The sequence below is a fragment of the Vespula vulgaris genome, chromosome 6 (assembly GCF_905475345.1).
Source record: "Vespula vulgaris chromosome 6, iyVesVulg1.1, whole genome shotgun sequence".
In the NCBI taxonomy this organism is placed as follows: Eukaryota; Metazoa; Arthropoda; class Insecta; order Hymenoptera; family Vespidae; genus Vespula; species Vespula vulgaris.
In genome coordinates this window covers 3,015,127-3,021,846 of record NC_066591.1, presented here as the reverse complement: position 1 = coordinate 3,021,846, position 6,720 = coordinate 3,015,127, and the positions used below count along the sequence as shown (strand labels likewise).

At 35.8% G+C, this 6,720-nt stretch overlaps 1 protein-coding gene across 1 annotated transcript in view; it reads left to right on the top strand.

The window, feature by feature from the left end:
* The first annotated feature begins 2,527 nt into the window (after nucleotides 1–2,527).
* The window catches only part of LOC127064483 (zwei Ig domain protein zig-8-like), a 43,962-nt gene continuing 39,769 nt past the window's right edge, over nucleotides 2,528–6,720 (top strand). The window contains exon 1 of the mRNA XM_050995595.1: nucleotides 2,528–2,684. The gene's annotated coding sequence lies outside the window, so the exon portion shown is untranslated. The remainder of the gene's footprint in view (nucleotides 2,685–6,720) is intronic.

Here is a 6,720-nt window from a genome sequence, read left to right as displayed (position 1 = left end):
CTATTTTTCTTTTTCTTCTTTTCTGTTTCTCTTTTTCTTTTTTCTTTTTTTTTTTTTTTTAATCCGAAGCATTGACGGTATTTTCACGAGTTTGCTTCACCGACGTCGACTTTTTATGATCGTTGAAAGCAACACGTTCGATATCTAATAATTGCATTTTTCTGTTATGGAAACCACCTCTTAAAAAGCTTCTGCTCTCTCTCTCTCTCTCTCTCTCTCTCTCTCTCTCTCTCTCTCTTTTAGTCGCGATAAATTTATAAACTATGAAGAATGTACCTATCGCTCGATTATTCCCATGAACAAAATTCGTAACCCCTTCATTTTCGTCTGACCATATTTACTTAATTAGAGCATTGCTTTTCAAATTGGTCGTACACAAAAAGGAAAAAATTAACTTTTCACAACATTACATTAAATAATATTACTTCTCTTTTCCCTCTTGTTACGTTAATTTTGCTTTTAGAGAAACACGATCCTTCGTAACTTCGTACCTACAGCGTTCTACGAATTTGGTTAAACCGATGACATGAAATTTTTACATGCAACCATATATACATATATTCATCTGAATGATAATAATAAAAACTGCTACAACGAAGAAAAAGTTAACAGGTATGTTAATTAAATTTTGTTTGCATCGGATTATATTAAAAATCGAAAGAATTACGAATTGCTAACGAGATCGTTTTCAGATGCGAGCATATAAATAAAATTTTGTATAATATTTAGATGAATAACCGTATTAACATGACACAAAAAAACGAAGAACTCGAATTGTTATTAGATAGGATTATCTACGAGATGTATAAAAAATTTTTCTATTAAATTAAGTATTTTATCGGCTAATGAAAAAATAAAAAGACAATTAAAAAAAGAAAAAAGAAAAGAAAAAAGGAAGAAAAAGAAAGAAATAGCAACGATTGAGAAAAAATAAATTAAATGTATACGTGTATCTTCGTTCACCCCTTTTATATACATTTACGATGCTTTTCAACATGCAGTGGATAAAAAACGTTTTTATCCCAAGAGCAGAAATTCGTTATCTCTTGTTTCGAGCGATATTTATCGTTGCTCGTCCGTCCGTTAAAAGCGTCAGCGGATGGCAAGTTTTCGAAGGCGGTGGTATAACACATCGTAGAAAGAATAAAACCGACACATCCGGGATACCATTATTCGTCCACGAAGTTGGCCGATAGAACAGAGATGAAAGAGAAAGAGAAAAATAGAGAGGGAGAGAGAGAGAGAGAGAGAGAGAGCGAGAGAGAGATGAAATGAAACGATGGTGATCGCAATTGCAAGAGGGATACTGCAACTCGATCCTTTCTCTCTAACTCTCTCTTTCTCTCTCTCTCTTTCTCTCTTCTCGTTTAAAGGGGTAGATGCCCTTTAAAACGTCAAACGACGATTCCGATCCTAAGATTAATCCATCGCTCGTAATTGGAAGGTCGCGCGCGTGTCGCGATCCGGAAATTTACGATCTTGTGCCGGTTCCGAAGTCATTCCGTTTTCGTTCTTCACAAAGAAAAGCATCGCTCGTTGGATAATAAAAGCTCGTTTCTCGCGAGTCGAACGCAAACAGTGACTGTTGGTAAAAGGATGGGGGATGCTAAGGAATAAAATAGAAGATGTCTTGCACCTCGATTTCAAAGGTAATCCCTATTCCTTGATTACATTAACCCTATAGAAAGATTCCTCAAATCGCGTCTCTATCTTTTACATTTCTTCCTATTTTCTATTTCCTTTGTAAATTAAGCATTTAAGATAATGAGAAGCTTAAAGAAGTTATTATTTCTTTAGGTGTTAATTTTCTACTTTATTTCTCGTTATTTCTCAAATCGTTATCATTGCCTTTTGATTTCTTTCTTTTCTTTTCTTTACTTATTTATTTCCTCCTCTTTTTTCTCTAAGTAAGATTTATTTTAATTAATTTAAGACACTCTCTGTAATTATTTCCATTTCTCATTAATTACTTGTGATATTTAATCTTATATGTTTTCTTTAGATTTTATATAGGTGCATAGCTATTGTTAAATGCTTCTTCTTGAATTTCCTCTTACAAGATTGCAGTTCTGGTAGTAATCAACTTCTCTCTCTCTCTCTCTCTCTCTATCCCTCTCTCTGTTCTACTTCTTCGTTCGAATATAATTCGCAATCAAAAGAACAAGTGTAACGACTTACATTTCAAATGATATTCTTTGGATTCGCTCGAACGAACGAATCGAATAAACTTTTTAAAAGTATTAAAAACTGATTAGAACAAAAAATGGGAGGATGAGAATCGAGAGATTAAAAGTATTCGAGAACTTTCGTCAAGCTTTTCGAGGTGCATCGTAATACTGTCGAGTTACACGTAAAATCGTTGCTAGCTGTCGTCAAAGAGAAAGAGGGAGAGAGAAGGAGAGACGGATAAAAAGAGAAAGAGAGAAAAAGAGAGAAGGATTGCGTTAGATTTTGAGGGTGGACCGCGCAGGGGCGCTTAAGATAGCACGAGCACCTCGAACACGTGGTGAAGCTAGATGTCGCCCCATAGGTCGCAAGCTTTCAAACTCAGCGATCCAGCCAGTCCGCGGCCGTCTGTGCTCCGCGAAACGCGATTTCCGGAGTTCGTGATTAAATTCGAAATCGATCGTACGATTTTCATCGCTCTTCAATTTGGGAAGATCGTTGGACGTTACCATTTCACGGTAAGTTCACATGGGAAATAACTATCTTTTTTCTCTCTTTTTTTTTCCTTTTTCTTTTTTTTCTTTCTTCCTCTTTTCCTTTTTTTTCTTTTTTCTTTTTACACGGAGGATAAACATTCATTTGTACGTAAAGAGAAAAGAAAATGTTTCGACATTTTTTAAAAATCGTCCGTTTGTTTTAAAAATCATAATTTAAAGGTCGATCTTTTGAAAGAGAATAAAAAAAAGGAGTGTCTGATCGAAATTCGCCGTACGAAGGACGAATGTCTATTCATTTGATTGAAGTACATAAGACGTGTATATATTTTTAAGGATCGATAGAAAGAGAAAGAGAGAGGGAGAGAGACAGAGAGAGAGAGAGAGTGGGAGAGAGAAGGCTTAACGGGGCCGAGGAAGGTTGCCTAATTACAAGACTTCCTTTTTGTTCCGTTTTTACGCGTCGTTATGCGGTAGCTAATTAGTTTCCTGAACGTCACTGAAAAAATGTGAATTCACGCGCGCATATTCGGCAGATACCTTAAACACGCGATAATTATGACTTAGAAGTATCGCGAACGTTTTCGAGTATGTTTTTCGTGTGCAATATCGTGTTTCGTGCGAAAAAGAAGGTAGAATTTAAAACGTTAACACGAATACATTAACGTCGGCCCCGAAATAAACGTAATCCTGCTAGTATGAATAAAAGTTAAGCGCTTTTTCCTATTTCACTTTACTTTTCTTTTATTTTTTTCTTTGTTCCTCTATTTTCTATAGCGTGCGTGAGCGGTAGTACATACTTTTGGAAAATGTTACATAATGTTGACGATTAGGGTGACCGTCGAAACAAAAGCAAGTACTTGGCGTTGTAACTTGTCGCTTTATTATTCATAGTCGTCGTCGTTGTTTTCCTCGTTGTCGTTCCTCTCGTAGTTCTCCCGTTTGGATTTAAATGCGTACTGAATGGCACCGTTGCCCCCTCAACACTCTCGAATCTTTCGGATTTACACTCGACGAGTGTTTTTGAAAGCGTTTGTAAAATTATTCGCCTTTTCATCGTCGCTCGTGATATACATTGCTTGTGGCTGCTAGGACGCGACTAATGAGAACGCGCTTAATTTGTAAGTGTGATACGTCGACCTCTACCATTGCTAGTTGACATCGGTTATAATATATCGGAAGGAAAGTATAAAGATACGAATAAATAAAATCATACATAGACGACCTGTCATAGTTAACAAATTATCTAGATACCTAAATGAAAGAGATAGAGGGAATTTTAAAAGGAAAAAGAAAGAAAACGTTATAATTATAATTAACGATGTGGGTATAACGAGAGATTTCTAATCTCGTTACTGAGCTTCGTTAAAAATATTTGCCTTATACATAGTCATTATCTTAAATAATATATGTACATAGGATATACATGATATAAGTATGTGTAAATGAAAATTTAATCGACGGTGATATACATATATGTGTAAATAATGGAGACACTCGTGAAAAACTGAATCAATTAATTAAACAACTTATTGTAATTCACGAAATCGCGATGTTTCATTACGCGTCGGTCAACTTTCAACGAGCTATAATCTCATTGTATCTTTTGAAAACACGCATCTCCGATGTGCTTTATTTCGTCAAGCGTGAAAACGAATATCAAAATGAACGAGAACAAGTTGATATCGCAGAGTGTTCCATACTCGTAGCTACTATTAAAGTACGAATTATCAGAATTATAAACGCGAATCGGACGGATATGACGACGGGTGGGCGTTAAATACGGACCAATGATTCGGTGTCAATTTGTACATGGTGCTCAACTGAAATCGTGCCGCTCGTAACAACATCGTTACTATCACAAAGCTAGCTGGTGAAAACTTCGACGATAGAAGCTTTTCGAGAGTCCACTTAAAAATTCAAAATTAGAGGGAATAAGAGGGAGAGAGAAAGAGAGAGAAAAATTGAGAGAAAGGAAAATGGTGTTTCATTGTATTAACGATAAGCTTTACAGATTTGAAGATACTATAAAATACAATCTTTGAAGATTAAATTAGATTGGATTTCCCATAGTTAATCATTTTCAAATTACGAAATGGATCACTTATAAAATATAATATGAAATCGATCGATGAATTAACGGAATGATAGGAAGGTAGGATGACAAAGAAGAATGAGGGAATAATCGGACTGACTTTGGTTGGCACAAAGAAAAAAACGAACCTGAAAATTACATCCATTACAATCAATCGAATTATCCTCGTTCTCGATTCGGTTTTCCTTCGATTCATTTCTTCGAACGAATTCAGAAGCCAGAAGAACTTAGAATGAGAATGGAGAATCGGATGGCTTAAACGGCCACGAAGGAATATAAATTGTAACCACACTCTATGCAGGAGCAACCGACTGACAAGAGACTTTTCGACGTTTTCCTAACGTCGACGGTAGTAGTACTATCGTGCTAAGCTGCTGCCGCACCTGCTTGCAATATGCATAATGCTAATTGTCCCTTTAACAAAGCTCCAACGCCCCTCGCAAAACTACGCCAACTCGAGGTTGCCGACCTGAGAATGTATCTCTTTTTCTTTTCTTTTTTCTCCCTCCGTTTTCTTTCTTACTCTACTTTACTTCTCTCTCTCTCTCTCTCTCTCTCTCTCTTTCTCTCTTTCTTTTTTCGATCAAATTCTTTAAGAATAGTTTTCAAAGGCCTCTGAAAAATTTCATGCATGGATATGTCGATAAACATCAAGGATCGAAATGATCTAACAGTAAGTATATATGTACTTATCCACCGAACGATACGATTGAAATTCTCTTTTAAATAACGTCATAAATGTAATTTTCGATCTATCGACCTATTATCCGATATCGAAGTAGCAATCGTATTCAATAAATCCACGAAACGTGAGACGACGTTAACAAGGAGAATGATTTCTCCTGACTCATCAAGTATGAAGATTGAAACGTAGGACTCATTGTTGAGTAGGTATAGTTAGCTAATGCTTCAACTTGCGTACAAGCTGAGCTTTGAACGTTTAATAATTGATAATGTGTACTCCTTTTCCTACAACCTGACGTATCGAAATACTTTAGTTAGTCGACATATGTTTTAAGAGAATATGAAACTTATAAGCTTGCTTACTAAGCGTATAAAGCATATCTAATTTTAGTGTATACTTACATGTATACGTATACACACACACACACATATGTATATATACATATATACGTATATACGTGTTTTTGATTTTCTCGTTAAAATAATAAAAATTAACTCGTCATGAGGATAAAACAATATACCTATGAATTTTTCATTTCACGATTGAACGATTTCATTCAACGTTTTTTATCCTAATTCATATTATTTTGTTTGAAATCGATATAAATTTTTCATCGATCGAAAATTTGCAAGGTTAACGGATTAACTATAGGTTTCTCGCACGTTTGTCTTGGCTCAAAGACAAATCAAAGATCGATACGATTACCATTTACCTTGGCACACGTACGATACCAATACACTGTGAAAATCAACGGCATGCTCGTACGTCTTGAATAACGAACGATCGTAGCGATAATTGATTCTGCGTGCCCTGTCGAATAATGCTTTACACAATCGGCGATCCGTCTTATCCTGTGCTCGCTTGTAGACGATACCCCTGGAACGGATGCCGTAAGCCACGTCCATTCGATTCATCCATCGCAGGCATACACGATTAGGAACGATCGACGCGATGTTAGTTCCCTGTAGATGACCGTCAATAGCATTGCCCGGCAGTATCATCGACTCGTACTACTTGATATCAACGACAAACACAGCTTATCCGACTTGCGTGTTTATTGTTAGGATAGGTCATCATTTGTACAACCAAAGTGATTTGACTCTTGTTAACAATGTGACATTTAATATAAAGCAAGATGATATATCAGTACGAAATAAGAAATTTTGTTCTGATTAATGATTAATAAATATTTGAAATTGATTGACGATAACGATTATAAACTTATGGAAACTTCGATTCACTTTTTAATAGTTAAGGTATTGCATCGAAATTTCATTCGT